The sequence below is a fragment of the Helicoverpa armigera genome, chromosome 12 (genome assembly GCF_030705265.1).
Source record: "Helicoverpa armigera isolate CAAS_96S chromosome 12, ASM3070526v1, whole genome shotgun sequence".
Lineage (NCBI taxonomy): Eukaryota > Metazoa > Arthropoda > Insecta > Lepidoptera > Noctuidae > Helicoverpa > Helicoverpa armigera.
Window position 1 is genome coordinate 7202824 of NC_087131.1, and position 25971 is coordinate 7228794.

Genomic DNA, 25971 nt, shown 5'->3' on the forward strand with positions numbered 1-25971 from the left:
GAAAAACTTTCAAAGATCTGATGAACGAACAAATCAGACCTGACTTGGTCAACTGGGGCCAATCAGAGCTCTATGAAGCGATCATATGCTTTGGCTCCTACTGTTATTGTGGTTTCTGAAAATTTATTCACCTCATTCAACGATGAATGTAATTCTGATGGTACTATTAAGAACACTTGCTTAGCGCAGAAGCTGACGTTGGCAGGTCGACTCTTTGACTTCTCGAATAGGATACCATTGGTTTTTGTGCAATGCACACCTGCAATGCATGCTGGATTAGGATAGGATACAGGTGGATAGGATTTGCAACAGAAAACAATTCTGTCTTTGTGATTGAATGACATCAAACGTAGTTTTATATAAAAGGTGTTTTTTTAGACTTGGCTCGGGTCTTACTGAGACTGTTCGTAATCGTGAAGAGTGTATTTGCGATCAGAAGTTGAAAGTAAGCATGTCTCTGGTATGCGGCGCGTAATTTGTACGTTTTCAGACGCATAAAGCATTTTACGTGTGTATGGTATTAAATCGAGAAAGCTCCCATTTCTTATCTGCACTTTGTATCTGGGCTTGTTCTTAAAGCTACAGAATCCTACATTACCTACCTACCTCACGCTTAGCAGCGCTTGAGAGACAGATCCTCCTTTCTTCTAGGATTAAGTTTACATACTTTGCATCAGAAAAAATAATGAAGGTCTACTTAATACTATTCACTCAAAGTAATTTGTTTTAGGCGATTATCACACTGCCCCGCATGATGCAGCGTAGTGCGTGGATGCGTTTTTTTCCGTTGTATGGAAATATCTCCGTTTGTATGGAAAACACGCATAGTCCAACACACTGAAAATGCATCCACGCGCGTTCATGCGGATCACGCACATACATGCGGAGAAACACGCACCCCCGCGCGTAGATGCGGGGCTAAACGCAAGGTATGGCACACTGAATCCCGCAGTGCCGCGCGTGATTTTGAATGGGCGTGACGTGTATATTTGAAAATGGAAGCCGCCGTGCGTGAATTTACAAAACGCACCTACGCGCGTGAGTGCGCGAAAAACCCGCACGATGATGCAGATCTGCAATCCCGCAGGAACGCGCGTAGGTGCGTCGACACGCAAGATGCAGCGTGATGCGGGGCAGTGTGAAGATCACCTTACAAAACGCACCTACGCGCGTAGGTGCGTTTTGTAGATTCACGCACGGCGGCTTCCATTTTCAAATATACACGTCAGGCCCATTCAAAATCACGCGCGTCACTGCGGAATTCAGTGTGCCATACCTTGCGTCTCGTCCCGCACCTACGCGCGGGGGTGCGTTTTTCTCCGCATGTATGTGCGTGATCCGCATGAACGCGCGTGGATGCATTTTCAGTGTGTTGGACTTTGCGTGTTTTCCATACAAACGGAGATATTTCCATACAACTGAAAAAAACGCATCCACGCACTACGCTGCATCATGCGGGGCAGTGTGATAATCGCCTAAGGCCACCACATTAGTGGAAGAGAAGCTAAACTATGTTTATGAAAAAATCCTGATATAAACTCCATCTGTAACTTTAAATGATAATTAATTGTTATACTAAAGTCATCATTTTTGACATAATATTCAAAAAATAATTTAGATGGCACCGTTTTAAATTTGGCTGAGAACTATTATTTTCCTTTCATCAAGGTAATAATTATAATTGGATTTTGATGTGGCACGGCAAACTGACAAACACTATTGAAATGTCTATCGAAAAATTACACTACGTGTTAAAATATGGTGAATTACGGAAAATACACAACTCCATCTGTTGAAATAATAATCCTCTATAAAGAATGTATGGTAATTTATTGTCATTTACCACCTCGCTCCTTTGACAAATTTTATGTATTTTATTTAACACAGATTACCACAGATGGAGCTACTTTAACCTTGGCTAAACACAATTTTCATTTTTTTTTTCTTCCGAAGTTACTTATGAAGGTGTGATTTTCTATGTAAAGGTTAATAATAGGCCGATCAACTAATATAAGTACAACATTCAAATGTACAGTTTTGACATACAGATTGCGTGTCGTAATATTTTACATCTTGAATTCACAAAATTAATCATATCTTTTGATAGAGTGAATCGATTTCGATGAAACAAAAACTAAGTAATACCCCAAGTTACGTAGAATTTTTGTATATAAGCATTGTCTGCATTGAATTCGTAGATTTTACGTGAATCCCGAACGAACAAACAGATAAACAGACAAACAGACAAAAATGACAAAAATGATGGAAATGGGTTCTGTTAGTTATCCTTTAACATGCTGGCTATTTTTTTTGCCAATTTCTTCAATGTACAAAAATTACTTTTCTACAGATTTATTATATGTATAGATGTAGGTACTGATATGTGATTTATGATAAAAACCGTACGATGTAATCTTAGATTTGTCCAATATAATCGTTTATCCACGGTTTCACCCGCGTTCAGTAGAAACTACTGCCCGTACCGGAATAAAATATAGGCTATAGGTATTACTCAGGAAGAGTGTAGATTACCATCAGTGAAAGAATTATTCAAATCGGTTCATTAGTTTCGGAGCCACAAACAAACAGTATTGTGGGTTGTTCGTATTTCGTCAGGGTGCGAATTCCCTTCCGTAGTGTTTACCTAGATAATAGAACGGAAAGTCCTTCACGGGCCACTGAATATTAACAGCCTGTTAATTTAAGGTGTAATAGAGAAAGTTAGCCTTCCGGTCGAAATTAAATTTTATGTTTACTTTCAGTTTATTCTTGGAACTCCGGTTTGTTAAATGAAAGCTTTATTGGCATTATGCATTCGTTTGTTTGTGTTTTTAATTGCTTATTAAGCCTTTCAGGGTTGGGAAATTATGCCAACGCTTACAATACTGGCATGGCTATTATTTACCTCTTTTATTTTATAAATGTTAAACGTAAAAATGATACTTATTATGTAAAGCATTGGGCATTTTTATCTGAGCTACAAAAATAATACAAAAAATATTTATGAGCCACCATCAAGTATGACGTGAGCCATTTCAATAACATATCAATATACGTAAAAACTCTGACATTATTTATTTTTATATAGCGGGTTAACATTACTTTAGTCAGTTTATTTTACACTCTTGTTATTGAAACCGTTGGAGTTTCGAGTTCATAATAGTTTCAAATTTTCATACGACTGCCTCGAGGAAATAATTGAATAAATTACAATACAGTACGAGTTTTCGAATATTTACATTTCCATTCTACTTTTAATCAGCATAAAACTTTACGATCCCAATAGGAGTTTAATTCATTTATTTTCGGCAATCGTAAATAAAAGTATCTTTAACACATTTAAATATCCCATCATCGTTATAACCTAAAATGTAAAACCCCTTTTATCGTTCTAAATAAAATTAATGAAAAATTGCTAAAATTGACTTAAGATTTCAACTGTGACTTTATAAAAAAAAAGCCGTCAATATAACGCAACTACAACTAGGTATAAAATATCTCACAAAATGTCCATAATTCCACTGCCTCTCAATCGCAATTACATTAAAATTTAAATAGAACATCCAATCCGTCACAATCTTAATTGAGTCTCAGTTTGTCGTCGGAACGACAGTCGTAAATCATCTTGAATTAGAGCCCAGTTGCTGCGAAATACGAACACCTCCTCATTTTCATATTTATTCTCAACTACTACCTACTAATAAAACAGAATAATATAAGGCACATGTGTTATTGATTATCACACTCTTATAAACATTGTTATTATATAAGAATTTGACAAATATTTAAGTCTTCAACAACACAACTTACATATCGAATGACAAATTAAAAATCGATTTACTTTCATACAATATAAGAAAGCGTTATTCGACTAACACGCGACTGTTACGTCTTTGACAGTAAATGACCTACACACATTGTGGTAGGCCTTCATAAAAGGCCATTTCTATTGAACAAGCCCTAAGCTATTATGCATTATCTCTGTATGTCCGTTCATACAATACTAAGGTTTGATTGATGGTTTCCTTGTGGCGCAGTATGTTTATTGTTATTGTATCTGTGCCCCAATGCAGGCTTGCCAATCGTTAATCAAAGTTATATTATCGATAAAAATCGTGATATTCCGGCCTGTAACATAAGTTATGAGAGCCAAATTGAAACGTACAGGTTATATCGTTTTTGTACATACAAACATGTAATGAAAATGTTTTGTTTTAGGGTTCATTTTCTGTACAGTAAGTTTATTATGATTTTTCTTAACATATTTTTCCTGTCTTTGTACATATTTATTTGTTGCCACTAGAGAAACCCTACACTGGATCGAATATGATACTATTTATCAAAGACAAAGATTTACCTCATTTTCCCGAGAAAATAATCATAGTACCTTCAGTTTCGTAGCGCACCTTAGATTTTTATGAGGAGCGATCCAAGTCGTGGGTGTTGCCTCTATGAAAGGGTACGTCAAAAGAGGACGTCTCTTTTGCACTCGATATAGTTAGATCATCTTATCATTTGTCTACTCTATGATAATGTCAACAGACCTAACAGCTGCCACTCTATTAGATCAATAGATGAGTGTTGGATAAAAGTAATAGCTTGCGTCTCGAGTAACAAAATGAACAACAAAGTTCAAGTTGATTCAGAAGCTCGCTTTTTAGTATACCATTATTGGCGAGGAAAGTACAGGGCAAGCAGAAACAATAGAATGTATTCCAAAGTTCGAAACTAAAACCCAGTCTCAATCCGTAGGAAACGCTAACAAGCCATTGTTTAACTCGCCAGCAACAAAACTTTTGATCCTCGAAATTCGAAGCTATTTTCTTCCATGCTGTGTACGTGTAAATCTATTAGTTATATTCTCCTAAACGTTGGCACTAAAGCTCGCTCATAATACGTAATCTTGTCATAACTAAGTAAATAGTTAATTATAGGCCGGTGGTCCCAGTTGTGCGCTACTATTCTAGCGCAGCCTTTTACCCAACTTTATCTCTTATTACACCCGACCATTATACCCATGAGTCTGGATGATAACATTTGTTTTAATACCAGTTTGTAATTAACATTAGATGAGAATTTCTAGAATAGTACGGGGTATGTAATGTTACCTTTCTCGTATGCACAACGGAATAGGTAATCGTAATTAAGTATGCACGTGTTATAAAAGTGATCATGTAATAATTTATTCAGTAATAAAGACCGATGTCGACTCGTGTCCTACTTGTGACTTATTTGAATTTGTGTTAGTCTACACCAAAACACCTACACGAACTAATTAATTAAAGACTTCCTGTAGCTCTGAGAAACGAAGCTGCATTGCCACACTAAGACGAAGTTGCGGTTAGTTAAACATTGAGCTCGAAAACTAACAACAATATTTTAAATTCATTGCGTACAAAACTTGAGGCACGTGTATTTTCATTCAATGAAAATTCCAACCTGCGGTAGCCTAAAACCCGTTCAAACAAAATAAAATCAAGTAAGCCCGGCGTTACACAAAAAGCTTTAAAGTGCTCGAGTTTACAAAACTAATTAATATCACACAGCTTCGAATATCGCCCAGTGGGTGCGAAACTGATCGAAGTATAATACAGGAGCTTAAGTTTCCATTATAGCCACTTTCTGAAGCTCAGCGTCCAATTTAAAGGATTTGCAGCACTCGCGGGCCTGGGGCAGGTAGATAACCAACCAATCAATCGCCTGTAGTTCCCCCATAGTTCGATGACTGTGAACTTTGGGGTCAGTGAATTTTACGCGACCTACATACTGAGTGTACGATCGCTATGATGGATTAGTAACCCATTTCCCACCAAGGATTTGTACCTGAAAGCCGCATTGGTTCTTATTTGAACAGTTAAAACAAATACGGAGTCCGCTGTTAATATTTGAAATCAAAACAAATGAAAGACCGCTTCGCTCGTAAAATACTGTATTGTAAAACAAAAATAAGTAAACATATTATGCCAGTATCATAGTTTTATAACCGTAAACATACAATAAACCTCAAGTATTATTCACACTAGTTTATTTATCCAACAAATCAAATAGTTCTACAATATATTCTGAAGCCGTAAAATTTTGACCGCGAAAAGTTTCCACGAAATATTGATATTGTTTTGTATAAAAGTTGGAGCACAAAGCGAAACATAGTGGTATTCATTTCACATTCCACGGCACTTTTCTATTAGCTCCGACATCAAAAAAGAAAGAATACAGCTCTTGGTCTTTTTTTAACTTTCAGTTTCGACTTCTGATATCGAAGACTCGTATGTTGTGACATTTTATCACCTAAATAATAGATTAACATTAACTGAAATCGGCAATCTTAAGCAATGAATACCCGTTATTAGTAAACTAATTAGCTTTAGGGATGGACTTCTACATGTAATGTGTTATTTAATTATAGATCAGTACCTACTGGTTGAATAAGAACAACATTTAACCTACAAATAACTTGTTATTCTCCACTAAAGCTATAGTAGCTATAGTATTTGTCATAACATAGACAATAAATAAAATACCCAAGCAATAAAAATATCGAAGGTGAAAATGTATATTATAACTTTCAATAATAAAATGGCACATAAAAGCATTGTCAGCCGAGAAAACAAACTAAAGATATTTGTTTCATAAAACTGGAAATGTCCCAAATATTATACCAACCTACTTGAAGTGGTTACGAATGAAATTGGTATTATACAATTTTCCAAACGAAACTTTATGGGCCTTCAATAAAAAATTCTTAGTGATTTGGCAGCGTGCTTGTGATTTTATAACTTGAGCCGTTCCATAAAATCTTATCACTTGTCATTCTCACTGTCATAGTACGAATAATACTAGCTCCAGATATTTCCACATTCTTATTTGAACTTTTCAACTGGCACTGAACATCTTAGAGAGTAATTCAAAGTATCTGCTGAAATTAGCAACGTTGTAATTTAAGCATTTAACAGCTCTAAGTTGTAAACAATAGCAAAAATACTGCAAAAGTCCTCGTTTTGTGGGAAATCATAAAATGACCCCTCTCACCGTGGGTGAACTAAGTAATTTTTACTGACTCTAAGACTAATGGTATTTTTAGTTGGCGTCATATCTTTATCAATTTGACATAATATATCACAATTTATGGTTTGCTTACACATACATACATATATCCAGATATGTAAATGTAATGTAACTAAGTTTATGATAATTAATCATTTTACTCACGCCCTCGCTAAGTTAAGCCAATTGCCGTATTTTGCGTTAACGACTCAATGTAGCACCACCTCACTTAGAAATTATTACTGTTACGAACATTTGGAAGGCTTCGTCTAAATAAAATAACCACAAACAAAATAATGACATGTGTCAGTAAACGAATTTACTGAAAAGAAAAACTAAGACTAAAAAATCTTTTGAAAAAATATAATATCATGTTAGGTACAAACGATAAGAGCAAATATACAATCGTAAAGGTAAAACGAGTCCCTGTACAAAGCTTTCATCTGCCATGTATAAGGTAATCGGTATCGGACCCCGATCATTTAATTTTGTTGCAGTCATATCGAGCTTTGACCTCTGAGCGTACCCCTCCCCGTTTAATCTCGCGTACTCCCATTGGAGAGCGAACCCAATAAGATACTTGTTACGAAGATCGTTTTACAAAATAATTGAATTTCTGAGAATCTGGCTACGAAGTAAGAGCTCCACCAACATTAATTATTTGGGATTCGTACTTCAGGAACTTGTTTATCAGTTTTATGAGTTTTATAACAAATGCAGAAATAGACTCGCTTTATTTATAGGAAAACTTAGAGATGATAAAAACGAAGGTGATGTAAACATTAAGAGTCTGGAAAAAATCGATCATCAATTACCAATGATGGTGCCTAACTTAAGCAAGTAAGCCAATTTATACGTCAAACTTTGAAACATCGAAGTTGCATAGAAGCTCCCATGAATCTTGAATTAAGTTACAGAGACTTCTTTATTAACTTTGTAACAAAAAAACTTTTGTAAGAGGTTATTACAGTTTGTGTGGACTAACTTCTCCCTTACGCCATCACAAACTCGTTACGAACATGTCAGATTTATTAAATTGTTTACAAATTATTCTGCCTTCCAAGACGTTTGGAATTGACCATTGCCTAACATTACATACTTATGGTCAAGATTACAGAAGAGAAAGATAATAAAATAAAATTCTGTACATTAACGACTAATTTTGTACTAACAAGGAGGTTTTTTCCTTAAAAAATAGGGCTGTAACTTTTACATATACCTGCCTAAAGCCGCTAAAGATTATACCTGCCTTGTTACACACGCTTTACTGGATAATAAACTGGAGTTTTTGTTATTGTACTATAAAACTGCTATAAACACAGCCTTATCATTGAAATAAACAGGAGTTATGTCTACAGAAATTGATATCCAGCGAGTAAAAGGCGTCAGTTTCGTGTTCTAAACATTTCTATTAGGTAAAAACAAGTCTCTTAAAAATAAAAAATAGGTCCAATCGACGCCAATTAAAACATTTTGCCAAATGAACGCCAATTTATTCACAAAATAAATTAAATGGCTAATATTTGTTTCATTAAAATTAAAATTACGTGTTGTTATAATCACTTCTAAACGCAAGTCTCTCAAGACACCTCTCACAGTGTACATATTAAAACGTCGCTGATGACACGTCCCTAAACATCATAAACTGTCCTAACGTTTTCGTACTAAACGAACTGAAACTTTAGTGTTTACTTTCACCTGTGCCGGCAATACGGAGCTACGTGACCCGAAATGAGCCAAACAAATTAGTGGAGATTTTATGCGGAAAAGTTAAACTTAGAAATATATCCCTGAGCCGTGACTCGCTCCATAAACAACCATGGCGGATTAGTCCTGACCTACCATTTATTACTTTTGTTTGACAACTTGGATTACCTTGCAAGGAATGCCGAAAATATTTACGCGTAGGAAGAGAATTACGATCAACATAACAAGAGGAATATTTCAGGCAATAATGAAGAAATTGACACAATTATTCGAACAAATACAGCAGTTTTAGATCTGACTAAAATCACTTTTCTCTGACAAAGACGTTACCCTGAAAATAATAGGTTTTGTTGCGTAGACGAATTCGCTACGCATTGAACAAAATAATGTTCTTATTTATATGCTGGTAAAAGGTAGCTACGCAATTTTGTTAAAGCCTGCCACTGGCCTAAGAACGTGTATACTGACAGAAAATGAAATAGAAATTGTGATCGGCATAACTATATTTCGTGCGAAAAACATTCGTGGCGACCCAGACATTCTTACCGACGTAATATTTTATGGTTTCATATTTATTTGTTTTTTCACAGAGGCACCAGACAAATAGGAGGTGAGATAATAAGATATAGATTTTTCTGTTATTAGGCCGCGCCATAATATATTTGTTTGGACACGTAAACAAGTTTACCCGGACAAAAATGCCGTAACAACAAATTACTTTTACAGCCACACTTTCTATAAAACTTTTTCCAAATACGGGGTAAACATCCCTATTTCAGGGGCCCACAAGCATATAAAGTGTTCCCTGTATAACATTTGTTTATTTATTTCAGCGCCTCGAGGTTTGTGACAAAGTCGCCGACCCCCTCAAGTCCTGCACGTGTCATAAAGCCTACTGAAGGCCTACATTATGTATTAAATTAGTATAGTACCTACCAATCTTTTGTGCAAGTACCGTAGGTAGATTGGATTTTTGCTATGCTTAGTAAAAACTTCTTGCTTTGTGCATGATGAAGACTTTTTGAAATTTTTGTTAATACCAGGATCAAAATTCCGAAAGAAGCTTAAATAGAAACAAGATTTTTATATCCTCATTAAAATATATTTCTTTTTGGGGAAACGGAACTCAAAAAGGATAAAAAAGAACCCTTACTGATTGGTTCACTTCGATGTTCGTTCGTTTGTACCCTAAATTCAAGAACGCTTTGTATCAAAGGTAGGTAATAATCGTAATACCTAAATTATATTCTGAATTGCTTCATGCTATATACTTCAAAAACGTCTCTAAGATTTAATTAAGGATTCTGTTTCGAGTTATCACCAGCGTCTTACTCGATACGCCCACTGTGTTTATCTTGTAGACGCATTCGCAATTAAAACATTCCTGCAATATTCAACAAGAAGCAAACTAAATAACCAGTCAGAGATGTAACTCGGTTACCGTAACGCGCTCCTACAGATACAAACGTAACAAGATAACATCACTTGTTGCTGTGACCTGTATTAATCACAGCCTATCGCATCTACAAAAAAACACGAAACGCTGACCCATATAAGTAGTGACCGAGCAATTTTGTGTTCACCTACTAATTAATAAAGTTGCATTTGGAACGGCAGTGCTGTATAAAATGATGTAGACGAAATTGATAGGCTGGGAGGCTGTGTATGACAATGCACGCGGAATCCCCGGAGATTTGTTCCGCTCGAAACTCGGCCACGCTTGCCGGATACACGGCCGGCCGAACACTGCTCTTGATATACGCCGTGAAGCTCAGCAATAAATATTGCCAACACTTTCTGCAACGCTACATACACCTCCCGTATTATAAGTTCACATTGTTATGGAAAAATGCGAACAAACTTGTACGGCAGAACAGTTGTGCAGTAACAATATGCCTAGTAGTAGAAAAATAAATCACAAAACCATGACATTACATCACGCCTACTTTGCTTGAAGGGTGAATCAAATCGACCACTAATTAATTACCTACAATTATTTAATTTGAATCATTATGGTTACTAGTTATTCTTTCTGCGGAAATCACGGATCGTATCAACAATTTAGATCTTATTCACGAGTAGGAATCGGGTCAATCTGTTAAATATTACCTACGTTTTTGAGATACCTATATTGATTTAGTTTATAAATCTTAAATAATTTTCTTAGTACAAAAACTTAGATGCAGCTTAATAGAATGCCTCATCGATTTCAGTCGGCGCTTCGGGTCAGATGTCACAACGGCTATCCATTATACATCGCTATCTTTGATACACTCTACAATATTTACTTGCAGGCCAACCCAACTATTTAGAGACAATTTTATATTTTTAGCATACTTTTGTATTACAATAATATATCTGCAGATAAAACGATGTCTATATTATAAAACGACTTAACCATAAAATAGTCATAGGACCCAAAAAAAGCACAGCGAAAAGTAATAAATTTTCACGTCGCTTCTCGAAAGTCCTTTTGTTTACTTCTGAAAGAAACTAACACTGATGAAGGACAAAGAAGCATCTTTTCATACTCGTGTGGCATGCAAAAGAGAGTAGCGCATAATACTGAGCCCGAGAGTGTATTAGGTACGAAGGAAACTGTCTCTTAACTGCCACAGGCAAGCCATGACTAGCCATTGTTTCATACTACATTACGTTTTTATCATCTTGCGTATATTATGAGAGTGTATACAATATACAGTGTTAGCCAAGTACCCATTACATAAAAGCTTTTTATATCTGTTGCACAGAATTTTGCTCTCTCGTGAATGAATTTTTACTAATATTGTACGAGTATGTACGTACGTTCGTAATGTAACTTTGCCTGTCTATACTGTTTGTTTTTTGCCTTTATTTGGGAGTATGCACTAATGAACTAAAATAAGCATAATTTATCAACTGGTAAACAATACATATACCTAAGTAAGACGGTATTTTAAAAGCGCTATTTTAACAAGCGCTATAAGCAGAAAAACACAAGAATAATGTCTTACAGGTTCTCATTAAATTTTTGTTAGGAATAAACTTTATAATTGCGTTGAATAAATGTCAGAAGCAACCTGACAAGAGAACTCACTCGACCTAGATAAGGATTTATCGTGGGATTTATACATTAACTCATTAGCGGAAAGCCTCCGAGGATCCGCAAACAATAGAAATATTATTGTCTGACTTTGCTTGTGAAAGGTTAAACATGTACGGGTTAAACAAACTACGTCAACACATTATAATTCTAAAATAATTACGCTGCTACTTACTATCGAAAACTAGCATATCCTCTTCAATAAATATCATAAACTTTGTGACAATGATTAGGCCAAGGCTAGATTTTAAACCAGTATCGCGCACAGCCAGAAAGTTTATAAAAGCCGAATATAAAAAAGACATTCAAACTTTAATGTAAGTAACGTAAAAATATGTATGAAAATTATGTACATAGTTGTATCATAACAAACTTAAAACTCCGGCTTTTATGTAGCCATTACTTTTACGGCCTTTTTGATTCACTTGTACTTCGCGATTGAAATAGGCTAGCCATGAAACTTTTTAATGGACCTCAATGATGCACAAGTATTGATTGCATATCGATAGTTCGAGTCACATCATTACTGATCACTAGAACAGCGATTGACTGCAAACTGCGAGCAGATTTACACCTGACCTGTTTGATTACTTTGAGGTGGAGCAAAAAACCTATTTGAAGGTAAACTCGACTCTTTTCCACACCTGACGCTAAAATACTCTTTTCATTTTACCGAAAACCGATAGATAAGTCAAATAGTGGTCTGTAAACGAAAAGCTAACTAAAGAAAATATTATTTCAAATGAAAATGCATTAGTATTTTCTTTCGTCGTTTCCTTTTCTCGCGAAAGTTCAACGCACGAGGGGTAGCAGAAAAATTAAAGAAACAAATAGAAGTGACAGCAGCAAAGTGTTAATCTTAAACTCAGTACAAATTCATGTTCATACGTCAGCTGTAAAAAATCACATGCAAAGATAAAACAGTAAATCATTTTGAATAGAAAATTAGGCAAGGAAGGTTCACTCCTGGGACGTCCGCTACTCCGGAATTTATACAAAAATATGTAACGTGAGATGTTTCAAATAATTTATTTCGCACTAAGAATACTAATGTAACGGAGTGCTTTATTTATATTGCATTGCTTTACACTGAAAGTCGACAAAGTCAAAGTACTGATTAAAAATTATTTTTCAGATTCGGGCTTTAGTAATGCAGATTTTCATAAATTTTCATGGAATGTGAAACAAAGGAAACTTATCTCATATCGCAAAACTGTATTATCGTTACGTTATGTCGCGGTTACTTTATAAGGACATCGCGAAAAGGCTTGTCGATGCTTCGCGTGACCAGAGGGCTGGCTTATTCTTCGGACAAAGAATTAGCATTGCCATTCAACGTGGCAATGCAGCCAGTCTTCTGGGCACGTTTCCGGAGGACAGCGATGCGGAGGAATACTTCGACGCCTGATCGATGCTCTTTTATATTTTATGTTTTATGTTTATATAGATTTTGTATATAGTATTTTATTTTTAGTTTTGTATAAAGATAAGTAGCTTAAGTTTGTATATATGTATAGTGTGTACATTATTAAGTTCACAAATAAAATTTAATATTGTAAAACTGTATTAGGTATGTGGTTTTTATCCATATTTCAATACTGTGCACTGTATAATATTGAACATTAATAAATGAATACAAAGTGCCACAGACAGTAGGTATGCATTATAATGCATATTACAACTCTGTGTGTTCACCTATAAATAGCTATCCGGATATCTCTTTAATTAATCTGTTAATTTTCCATTGTTGATAATTTGCCTGCAAAATTATGGACTGGGCATTAAAATAACTAATCTATTTTTTATTATCTACATGCACTTAATGCAGCTGTAATTTAAGTTTAATTAAATGTTTGATTTTAAATTTAAAATGGTGTGCTTTGATAAAAAAAAAAACAATTCAAATAATAAAAGTAAGTCTCCATTAAAAATACCCCATAAAAAAGGAGTTATAAAAAAGGCCATATCTTATTTTATGAACGCGAAAACAACACCATAAATACATTGATTTGATCCCACAATGCGAATGAATATTGCGAGCGAATGATCCATCGGCACAAATCTACATACATTAACCTGGTATTTCCGAGGGATTGAACTTGCTATAAACCTTATTATGCAATGAACGTTGACACCGGAATTTGTTCAATGATTTTCCCACGTTTTCAATTTACGGATAATTAGTTGTGTAATTCTGTGATCACTGAACTAGGTTAATGTTCTATCCATTCTGTAGCTAGAATTCCTTTGTAAACAACATTTTGTACATTCTATAGCTGATTACATAACTAATGTGACAACTAAAACCAAATTCCCTTTTGAAAGTATTCCGACTTTTTCACAAAAAAAGTGTTCCGTCCTCTTCATTGGTTCCGCTCAGACGTCAAATAACCACTTAATCTTCCCAGAGTCAACAAAATACTCCATCCATCGAAACAATATTGGAGTGAAAATGTAATCCATAAACGATCCATCACAGCCAAAAAATCAGACGTTTGCCACCAACATCGAACGGTGAAAGTTTCATACAATCTTTTTATTATATTCTATTTTAGCGTGAAATTGGAACAAAAGATCTCTGTGTTTCTTTTTGTTTTAATACTTACGGTTCTTCTAAGGGAAGGTATTGTACCGGACCCTTATTGTGTCGAGGGTTTAAAAAAACAAGCAAAGTTGCGGACTGAATGTATTCGTAATTGTATCAGTTCTGCGTACTTGATTATTTACGTTTCAGATATTAAGATACGAAGACGAAACCTACAGAGTTCTATTTCGATGCTATTTTAATAACCACTATTGAATTGAAGCACAAGGATTAAATGAAGTAAAAATGATAATAGATTTTATTATCTGAGTACGTGACAACGATGGGAGATAACGCAGACTCAATCCCAGCGTTCTTGCAAGCTTTATCGCAAGCATTACTTAAATCAATGGTATAACCTATTATAGTAATCTGTGGTATAACCAAGGAGTTATTGTATCGCTATTATAAATATTTGTATTATCGCAGTAGTATGCTATGGACGTTGTTTTTTTTGTAAGTATTTTTTGGGCCTCCATTCAAATAACAACAAAATCAAGCAGACAGTTTGTATGTCATATTCAACCTGACTACACTAAACAACAAACTAGTGGGACTTAATAACATCGTTGATCGATCGTCGAAGTTACTCCTAAGCTGCAATTGCCATACTTGACATCTCGAGACTCCTTGCATTCGAGAGCACGTTAAACAGTGGGATTCAATCCTTATACATAGAGGTAGGTTGTATGTAGTCTCTGACTATTGTTGCAAGTAGTTAGAAACGCGAAAGTGCAAGCCAGTCACTAAAATAGAGACAGCTCTAAATTATAGTTAAGACAAGACAGTTCATTTTCTCCGCTCTTGTAAATCAAGAGTAAGTATGATGTAGATTATTTTATATGAAGCAGATATCAAATAAAGCAAACGATTAAACTTTATTGTTGTCATTTCAAAAGTTCCGATTGGAAATCATTAAGTAAATTTTAATTCAATGAATTCAGAAGTCAGATAAACAGAAAATTAGGTAAAAGGTACTTAGGATTAACGGTTTATGAAGAATGATGAAGCTGATATTTTATAGAGAGAGCTGTGTTCTGTCAGTCGGCGCGACAGCTGTCCAAGTTATTCAATGACGAGAAGATAAATTCAGTGCGGATTTATGAACCGTTTACGTTTTAATACGCAATCATCTTATGTTCTTTCAACATTTTCGCTCATCTTGAATTATTATAAAAGTCATTTGTTACAATAATACATTAGGAAGCTGTGAAAAGGGAATGTTTTGGGGGCTGCACTCCAACGTTATCGAAATGAAGAAACTAAAAATAGTTTTTTAAACAGCCTGATTAAAAAACGTCTTTGAGTAAAAAATCTACGATGTAAAAAATCAGTTTGAAACAAACCACATGAAATAAAAGTAAGTTCTCGTGTGTGCACTTCAGTCCCCAGTGCGGGATTGGTCAGGTAAATTCAAAAGGACTCCTGTTCGAGAGCTTCGCCTCAAGCGCGGGGCTTAAAGAAAAACAAAAGAATACCGCCACTCTATATTATCCACTACATTCTTCATCGTATCAAACATTTAACTGGGCTACTGGTTGTTTTCATTGCAAGATCAGAGTGTGTTTTTTTTATTTCTTTATTTATGTAGGGTTATGTGTATCTATCTACTCGCAAGCAAGCACGTATTATTATATTTTTAGTCATAATCAACAAAGAATGAGATTTACTTTAAAGCACAAGATTAAAAATGTTTTATTGGCTCGCAATAGTAAGTGTGGGATATGAAAAGACACGATTCAAACATAAAATACATTATGCCAATATCATTTCAATAAAAGTAGTCCACAATCCCATCTAGAAGTCACATTTACTCGAACACCGCGTGCCAAATACCATTTATACTGAGATTTAGATAAATAAAACAAACAAACAATTGTTACTTTTGTTACCTAACGCAGAAAACAAGTGAAGAGCAAGCGAATAGGGTAGTTTCCAGGGTCGAAATAATGAAATAATATTTAGTCCGCTTTTTAGATAATTAAAAAATATTGGACACGTATTTTTTCTTTTTTGAATTAAACATAAAATGACAAAGATAATACCCTTCAAAAATTAGGAGTGGGGGCCTTTTACGTCACAGTGTCCTGAAAATTGTAGCAACTTGTGACGTCACACTCAACTTTAACACGCTATATCTTAACAAGTTCTGATCCAATTTAAAAAAGAAAAAATACGTATCGCTTAATTTTGGCCAATCTACAAGACGGACTAATTATTATTTTTTAGGAAACTAGCCTATTGGAACAACGCGGTCACATCTCTCTAGTCACTTGAAAGGATTGCTTTCACCCTTAAGCCTCGTTAAATGATCTAACAAATCTTTTGCTGGATTAATTTTTTCTGATAGCTGACTGTAATTCAATAATGAATTAAAATTATGAAAGTATTTTTAACAAGAACTATATTTTTCGTGGGTACACTAAATGTTTATAACCTTCAGCTTGTTTGAAAGCTCGTTTTCTATACATATAATAAATCTGTAGAAAAGTAATTTTTGTACATTGAAGAAATTGGCAAAAAAAATAGCCAGCATGTTAAAGGATAACTAACAGAACCCATTTCCATCATTTTTGTCATTTTTGTCTGTTTGTCTGTTTATCTGTTTGTTCGTTCGGGATTCACGTAAAATCTACGAATTCAATGCAGACAATGCTTATATACAAAAATTCTACGTAACTTGGGGTATTACTTAGTTTTTGTTTCATCGAAATCGATTCACTCTATCAAAAGATATGATTAATTTTGTGAATTCAAGATGTAAAATATTACGACACGCAATCTGTATGTCAAAACTGTACATTTGAATGTTGTACTTATATTAGTTGATCGGCCTATTATTAACCTTTACATAGAAAATCACACCTTCATAAGTAACTTCGGAAGAAAAAAAAAATGAAAATTGTGTTTAGCCAAGGTTAAAGTAGCTCCATCTGTGGTAATCTGTGTTAAATAAAATACATAAAATTTGTCAAAGGAGCGAGGTGGTAAATGACAATAAATTACCATACATTCTTTATAGAGGATTATTATTTCAACAGATGGAGTTGTGTATTTTCCGTAATTCACCATATTTTAACACGTAGTGTAATTTTTCGATAGACATTTCAATAGTGTTTGTCAGTTTGCCGTGCCACATCAAAATCCAATTATAATTATTACCTTGATGAAAGGAAAATAATAGTTCTCAGCCAAATTTAAAACGGTGCCATCTAAATTATTTTTGAATATTATGTCAAAATGATGACTTTAGTATAACAATTAATTATCATTTAAAGTTACAGATGGAGTTTATATCAGGATTTTTTCATAAACATAGTTTAGCTTCTCTTCCACTAATGTGGTGGCCTTAGGCGATTATCACACTGCCCCGCATGATGCAGCGTAGTGCGTGGATGCGTTTTTTTCAGTTGTATGGAAATATCTCCGTTTGTATGGAAAACACGCAAAGTCCAACACACTGAAAATGCATCCACGCGCGTTCATGCGGATCACGCACATACATGCGGAGAAAAACGCACCCCCGCGCGTAGGTGCGGGACGAGACGCAAGGTATGGCACACTGAATTCCGCAGTGACGCGCGTGATTTTGAATGGGCCTGACGTGTATATTTGAAAATGGAAGCCGCCGTGCGTGAATCTACAAAACGCACCTACGCGCGTAGGTGCGTTTTGTAAGGTGATCTTCACACTGCCCCGCATCACGCTGCATCTTGCGTGTCGACGCACCTACGCGCGTTCCTGCGGGATTGCAGATCTGCATCATCGTGCGGGTTTTTCGCGCACTCACGCGCGTAGGTGCGTTTTGTAAATTCACGCACGGCGGCTTCCATTTTCAAATATACACGTCACGCCCATTCAAAATCACGCGCGGCACTGCGGGATTCAGTGTGCCATACCTTGCGTTTAGCCCCGCATCTACGCGCGGGGGTGCGTGTTTCTCCGCATGTATGTGCGTGATCCGCATGAACGCGCGTGGATGCATTTTCAGTGTGTTGGACTATGCGTGTTTTCCATACAAACGGAGATATTTCCATACAACGGAAAAAAACGCATCCACGCACTACGCTGCATCATGCGGGGCAGTGTGATAATCGCCTAAAACAAATTACTTTGAGTGAATAGTATTAAGTAGACCTTCATTATTTTTTCTGATGCAAAGTATGTAAACTTAATCCTAGAAGAAAGGAGGATCTGTCTCTCGCAAGCGCTGCTAAGCGTGAGGTAGGTAGGTAATGTAGGATTCTGTAGCTTTAAGAACAAGCCCAGATACAAAGTGCAGATAAGAAATGGGAGCTTTCTCGATTTAATACCATACACACGTAAAATGCTTTATGCGTCTGAAAACGTACAAATTACGCGCCGCATACCAGAGACATGCTTACTTTCAACTTCTGATCGCAAATACACTCTTCACGATTACGAACAGTCTCAGTAAGACCCGAGCCAAGTCTAAAAAAACACCTTTTATATAAAACTACGTTTGATGTCATTCAATCACAAAGACAGAATTGTTTTCTGTTGCAAATCCTATCCACCTGTATCCTATCCTAATCCAGCATGCATTGCAGGTGTGCATTGCACAAAAACCAATGGTATCCTATTCGAGAAGTCAAAAGAGTCGACCTGCCAACGTCAGCTTCTGCGCTAAGCAAGTGTTCTTAATAGTACCATCAGAATTACATTCATCGTTGAATGAGGTGAATAAATTTTCAGAAACCACAATAACAGTAGGAGCCAAAGCATATGATCGCTTCATAGAGCTCTGATTGGCCCCAGTTGACCAAGTCAGGTCTGATTTGTTCGTTCATCAGATCTTTGAAAGTTTTTCGGTGGACTTTTTTTACTTACTGTCGTCCTGTTTACGTGTGGCACAAAATATGGTATATAAACGCAAGAGCGAAATTTTCCTGGTGTGCGGTAGTGACGCCCAGTATACAACAATTCTGTTTCTTTTGATTTGCTGGCTCCACCAAGAAATGACAAATTGAGAGCGTACATTTTGAAAATCTTGGCAAAACTGCAGGTTTCAAGTACGAACACATGAAGTGGACTCTCACAGATACGTACATTTTGCCTATTCGTGAACTAATGCAAACATTTCGGTGGAGTCCCGGCTTAGGCCTCCCCACATTAGGCGTGCGCGATCCTTGGCGTGTGAGTAGCGCGGGCGTCGCGAGCACGCTGTATGAACGTCGCGTTTTGCTGCCCTGCGGCATTTACCTACAGCGAGGTCGCGCGCACGCGCCGCTCTTGACGTTTAACTGCTAAGGCGTTTAGCGGGTGGCGGGGATAGCAGGCGAAGGGTAAGAACGCAACTCGAGCGCCGCGTCGCTTGCACTCTTCACACATGCCGCAGGGCAGCAAAACGCGACGTTCATGCAGCGTGCTCGCGACGCCCGCGCTACTCACACGCCCGAGGATCGCGCACGCCTAATGTGGGGTCAGCCTTACCATAGTGAGTAAGTGCACAGAAAATCCCCGTCATACAAGTGTTTCTCCCCAGTAGTGAAACTATCCTACCCTATGCGCCTGCTGATGATGATAACTCATTTTATCATCCATCCGGCTATTCCCCAACTATGTTGGTGTTGGCTTCCAGTCACCGAATCTGTTTGAGTACCAATATTTTGCTTGGAGCGACTACCTATCTACCTATCTTCAATCCAGTCAACTACACAAGCCGATATCCATGGTAAGACTGACAGACTTTCTGGCTTCTGATTAGTCGCAGCAGTTGCAGAAAATGTACAAATGACAGCTTTGTCAGACTCAAAGCATATCATCATCAGCCTATCGCAGTCCACTGCTGGACATAGGCCTCTCCAAGTGCACGCCACTGAGATCAAAGCATATAGACATAGATTATAACTGTTTCCTGTGAAAATTACTTACGCACCATAGGTAATAATTTTCCAAATTGGCTGACTAGATCCAGAGATATTCACAACGTCACAAACTTTACTTCTTTTGTTTAGATAAATGGTCACATCCACAACACAACCTTGATCAATGAATCTATGCGACTGCTAAGTGCTAATCCTAATTATACTGTCACGTGAAAGAATGCACCTACGGGATAAGTAGTATTTTGACTATTCTATATTGCCCACGCAGACGAAGTTGCGGGCAACAGCTAGTCCTTAATATGTTTTTGTTGACACAGCTATAAAAACTAACCAAATACAGTGATGGTGTAAACACCCAAATATCTTTGCCTTACCAAAGACCTTGTGTCTGCTTGCTTAGTGTAAATGAGTTGACCATGCAAAAGATAGGTATGTCGAAGCACACTCATTTAATCAAATCATTACTCTGTAAAATATTTATTAACGTGGTTTAGTTTGTAAGTAAAAAGGTTTCCTTACACGGTTGTTTTACTGCAGTACGAATTTTATTCACCTGTGGACGAAACAACTTTCAAATCGCTTGGGACGCTACAATCGCGGACTTTGCTACAAGATACGAGTGTTCTCCGTAGAAGGTATTTTATTTAAAATTTTATTTTCTTTCGCAAAATCTCGGCAAAGATAGATAGTGAATGCTGCAAATTTGAGTAAGGTATTGCCAAAATATAAATGTAGATTTTATTGAAACTCAAAAACAATGCAAACTTAAAGAACTGATAACTTGGCAAGTGAAAGAATTTAAAGATTTTTTTTTGATATGGAAAAACTATTTATTAATATTAAGACCACGTATCAAATGTTTGGAACAAGTTTTCTCTTAGTTATATTCAAATGAACTTGTTAAAAAAGAATGCAGATTTTTAATGATTGATTCAAAAAGTATTAGATACCACTATATTAATATTAAATTGAGGCAATATTAAATTTAAAAAGTTAGCCTCAATTCGTGAAACTTTTTAATTATTGCACAAAAATCCCAAATTGTTTCTATTTAATTTTCACCGAACTTCAACCAAAAAGTAAAAGTTCTTTGTAATCCTTTCAAAAGTTAAACAAACTAAGCACGTTTATAATCAAGTTTCATCACTGAAGTACGCAAGTAAATGAATCTGTCTTAATTATAAGCCCAAGGTTTGTGCTGTGGGACGTTTGGACTAATTAGCGCTTTTAACAGCAATTTGGCTGTTGATAATAGGCTTATAAATAACCCTTGTAAGTCGTTTAATTTGGACATAAAGCCATGTGCTCATTGCTTTGTGTGTGTGTGTGTGTGTGGGTGGGTGATAATAGGAATGCATATCTGTTTGATGGTATATAGGAATTTGTACGCCAATTTTGTCCAGAGATATTGGGTAATAAAATGTCCTTTTCGTCCGTATTATTAGCAAATATTCTTCTGTTTGGATATGCGCTAAGAGATTATTTTAATGCAAATTACATGAAGCTATTTTGTAAGAAATTGTGTTAGGTATCTGGATTTAATTATTTCGTACAGTAGCCTTGTGGTGAAAGATATTAAGGAATGCCAGGTATCCGAGAGCGACGTCTTAGATAGAGCGAAGTGGAGAAAAATATTAGGAAAACTGACCCGCCACCATGATACATAGCAGAAAGAAAGAGAGTATAATAGCGTTTACGCTTCATAACTGAATGTTTAACCAATGGCACTATGTATGTACGCTAGAGTAATGCGTTCACAAAGCTCGTCATATATCGGTAATGAGGGTGTAAGCCGGCACTCACTGCCATAGACTAGCCAATAAATACACGGCTATAACGCTCGACAAGGATTGCTAATTAGAATTTACATAATGTATTGCGATTATACTGGCCGGGATCCAGACGTGTTGCAGTAGTGGTTTAGTGGCTGTACTAATCTGCTTGGCTATGTCGTACGAGGAATCCTGTTGTATAGATACTTGTTCTGATAAAACAATAAACTACCGAACATTTTAAAAAAATCTATCCAACTTCGGTAAAAGAAGATTCTGTGCATACATATAGGTAAATATTTATTTCTAGAAGTTGTTGTTGAAAATTGTATCTGCTATTTGAAAAGGAGAAAACAGAATTAAAGAACATTAAAATAACTTTGTCTATTATTGAGTTAAAATAAATAAGGTAATCTCATCAATTTCACAGACCATTTTCTTTGTAAGATTCAGATGTATAGCGTACAATCCGTAAGTTTTATACCTACGTCAGTTTTACACGTCGTCGAGGTAAGACCGAGTCTCAGATAAAGCGTAACAACGTCATTCACAGCAATCCCTCGTGAATACCTAGGAAGCCGATGCCTAGGCTTATCCCCCTCTTTTGTGACACCCCACAGGCCCCTACAATCGGCCAATCACCTCTACGAACCTATGGAAACGTACACAGAACGCCCACGACGTCATCACATCTAAAAGTTTAATTGGAGATTCCTAACAGTATAAATTCAGAGAGCGAAATTGCTCCCAAAAGATTTTTCCTTGTGCGTATTACCTTGGCGACGGATAAAGGTATCTTGTCGAAATTCGTTCTTGAAAATTGTCTGAAGATGACAATTGACAGCTGCCACTTAAATAGGAATGAATATCTTATTGTTGCTATGTTATTTTTAGGCGTGAGTCCTTTTTTATTGGTTCTCAGTTTTATTCGGTAATCTTTTCCCAGATATCATCACGATATACCTACCTAAAAAATCTTAAGATAGTTCAGTTTTAATTTTCCATTCCATTTTTATAACCAGACGAATTCACCTTTTTTTAATTAACCCTTTGGCATTTGTTAAATCTGGCAGATGAAACTCGTTTTATTAATTAACATTTTAGCCAAGTTATGGCATCTATTTCACGTCAGGCCTCCGACAAATTAATTTAAATAATTGTTTCAAACGTCTTCAAGTGTTTTTTTATTCTTATCTAAGCACTTAAAATATCATAGATGTAGAAGTTTTTTAATCGAAATGGACATGGTGCTACGCCGTAGCGTCGTAGCATGGCTACGGCGTAGATTAGACTACGAAAGTTCAGGCCACATAGTGGTTGTGAATGAATTTATTTGTAATCTTTAGACTACATGCAGAAAGCATCTGTTACAGATTAAGATATAAGGTAAATATGCGTTACAGCTCAAGACACGTACAGTAAACTCCGGAGGAAGCGAAGAAAAGACATTGCGACGTAAACAAAACTATTCAAGATTTGTTGAGGCAGTTGTAAATTTTATTATCTCAATATTTTATGAGAAAACCTATGCGACATCAGATATATACTTGGTTATTAAAAATCTATTGATCTAATTTTGAATTTAGGTGCTAAACTAAGTTACCGAAAATAATTTCAAAACGCGATATTCACAACAATTAAAACACCAGTGAATAAACAAATTATAAATTACAGATCTATCATCGAATTACGATACGAGACGAGGGTGACAAGAGGTTGCAATGAGCCCGAAGTTGAAATCTTCGCGAATTCAGTTGAGTAATAATGGATTATACCGAGACTTTTATCACCTAAAGAGTTCATAATCTTGTAAAGGCAACAACTTTTCATTCATATAGATGCCTATTGCAATAAGTCACAATAAGTCAAGGATTTCTTTCTAATTAGGCATTGAATGGATGCGAAACACGAAAGATCTAGTAGTGTGATGCTTCCATCTGCAAAAGTCTGTGAAATCCTTAGCAGGAAAACAAACTGATATGTTTTATCAAGGTGTAAATAAATAACCTATATGTAATGAAAATGGAATATATTAAAACCGGAATATAAATGGCAGTGCCTCTGAATGCGGGCAGTATTACCAGTCATTGTTACAGTATCATTCTGTTTTTTGATTGGCTCCATAAATACGATTAAGTGAGCGTCAATAATCGAGACGTCGTGAAAATAATCGAAGTTTACTTCAAACTAATCCTTACCAAAAAGCGAAAATAAATGATAGGATAATACTTGTAAAGTAATTTTTAAATTAGTATAATTAATCCGCTAAGTATATTTGTGATTAGATGACTAGGATGAAGGTATTCTCTTTCAATATAAAGCGCTCTGCTGTCTGGAAACCACGCGATACGTCCGTAAGCTCATTTGATCGCGTAATGTAACATGCGGTTAGAAAACAATTGTGAACATCTGTAAACCCCTACTCCCCTAAACTCCCCGTGTTAATTCTGACACTGAATTTGATTAGGTAATGTTTAATGGGCGTATCATTTACTGCGGATTACAGTAAATCCATCAGTTGTTTTTCTATTACAGATTGAAAGACATAATCTATATGAATGCGAATGTCCAAATTCAATCTACAATTGCAAAACAATGGATGGATCAGTAATCCACAGTTAGTTATGATATACTGTACTGTAATCTTTTGCTTATAAATATAAATGCGTAAATTAGTCTCGCTGTAAGTCTTTCGCGCTTTCATGCTACGAAACCGGTCTTTTACATCGGTAAAGGATAAAAGGACATGGATAGTGTCATCATCATCATCATCTTCCTGCCCTGTTCCCAAGTCATTTAGGGTCGGCGCAACATGTCTTTTTCTTCCATTGCCCTCTGTCAGACGTCATACATCCATGGACATGGACAGTGCATAGCCTAAGAAAGGACATAGGATTTTTACCCGGGCTTCGGAAGTCGTTTTCTCGGTATGCAGATGGAATCGCGGGGAACAGTTTAATAACCTGATTACAATTTAATAAACAACTTACAGGAGGAGCCCAAAAAGTTGATGAATTTGATAATATACGCAGCATATTATTAAAATGATATACCTACGCGCTATTTTTTTGTGAATTCCTTCAGAAAAGAGATTGTAAATGATTGTTATTTGGTCGTAGAAATTACTAAACTTATTCAATTTGCTACACTGGCACACACTGCTAACAAAAGTTTCAAGTTGCAACAAACATTGCAACGAGAACTTGAAACACTTGACATTGCACGTGATTATTTCCTATTCGAAGAATGTAACTAACATTCAAAGTAATTTTAAGTCTTACAATCTAGATAACCAGTTACATTAAAGTCAATCAATTGCCTCTGTCCTGAGGCTCAGGCTGTACCCAGGGTTATAGCTAGCCTGAGATTGGCCAATAGACAAACTCGTGTAATGTTTGAAATATTTTAAGATAAACTTTTAACATATTTTGATAATTCAATCACCTAATTAGTTACTACGAGTACTTACCAAACATCAGCAAACTTATTTCTTAATTCACTTTTTTAACAGCCAGGTCGCTTTCTTCTTTCATTTGTAACACCAATAAATTTAACACACCTTTATAACAGCCGATAAAAATATCTAAATTACTACAATAAGCCTTTTATGCTTTCAATTCTATTGTTGCTAATGGACGCAGGTGCCCTCGGCTTATTCATTCCGACGAATTAAAGCGACATTAAAATTTCCCTAATACCATCACGCTTTCACATAAAAACGACTATAAAAACACACAATTTTTTTGTTGTAATTCATTAATTTTAAATTTGACCATTCCGTTCCGTAACAGCGTAAATAAATAATAAAAACATGAGTGAAATGATGGAATCATCACAGAAAGGTGTGACGGGAGTGGGAGCTGAGCTAGTTGTGAGAAGTGCGAAGGCAGCTGACAGAGTGGGGATGTGTCGCGGGCAGTGGTGACAGTGGTG

General features: G+C 36.0%; 1 protein-coding gene across 2 annotated transcripts in view; it reads right to left on the reverse strand.

The window, feature by feature from the left end:
- The window catches only part of LOC110374437 (protein enabled homolog), a 97205-nt gene that overhangs the window by 71100 nt on the left and 134 nt on the right, over positions 1 to 25971 (reverse strand). Inside the window, exon 1 of one of the 2 annotated variants that reach the window (XM_021332169.3) lies at positions 25508 to 25917. The exons of the other annotated variant lie outside the window; for it this stretch is intronic. The gene's annotated coding sequence lies outside the window, so the exon portion shown is untranslated. Of the gene's footprint in view, positions 1 to 25507; positions 25918 to 25971 lie in introns of those variants that run through there. 2 annotated transcript variants of the gene reach the window in all.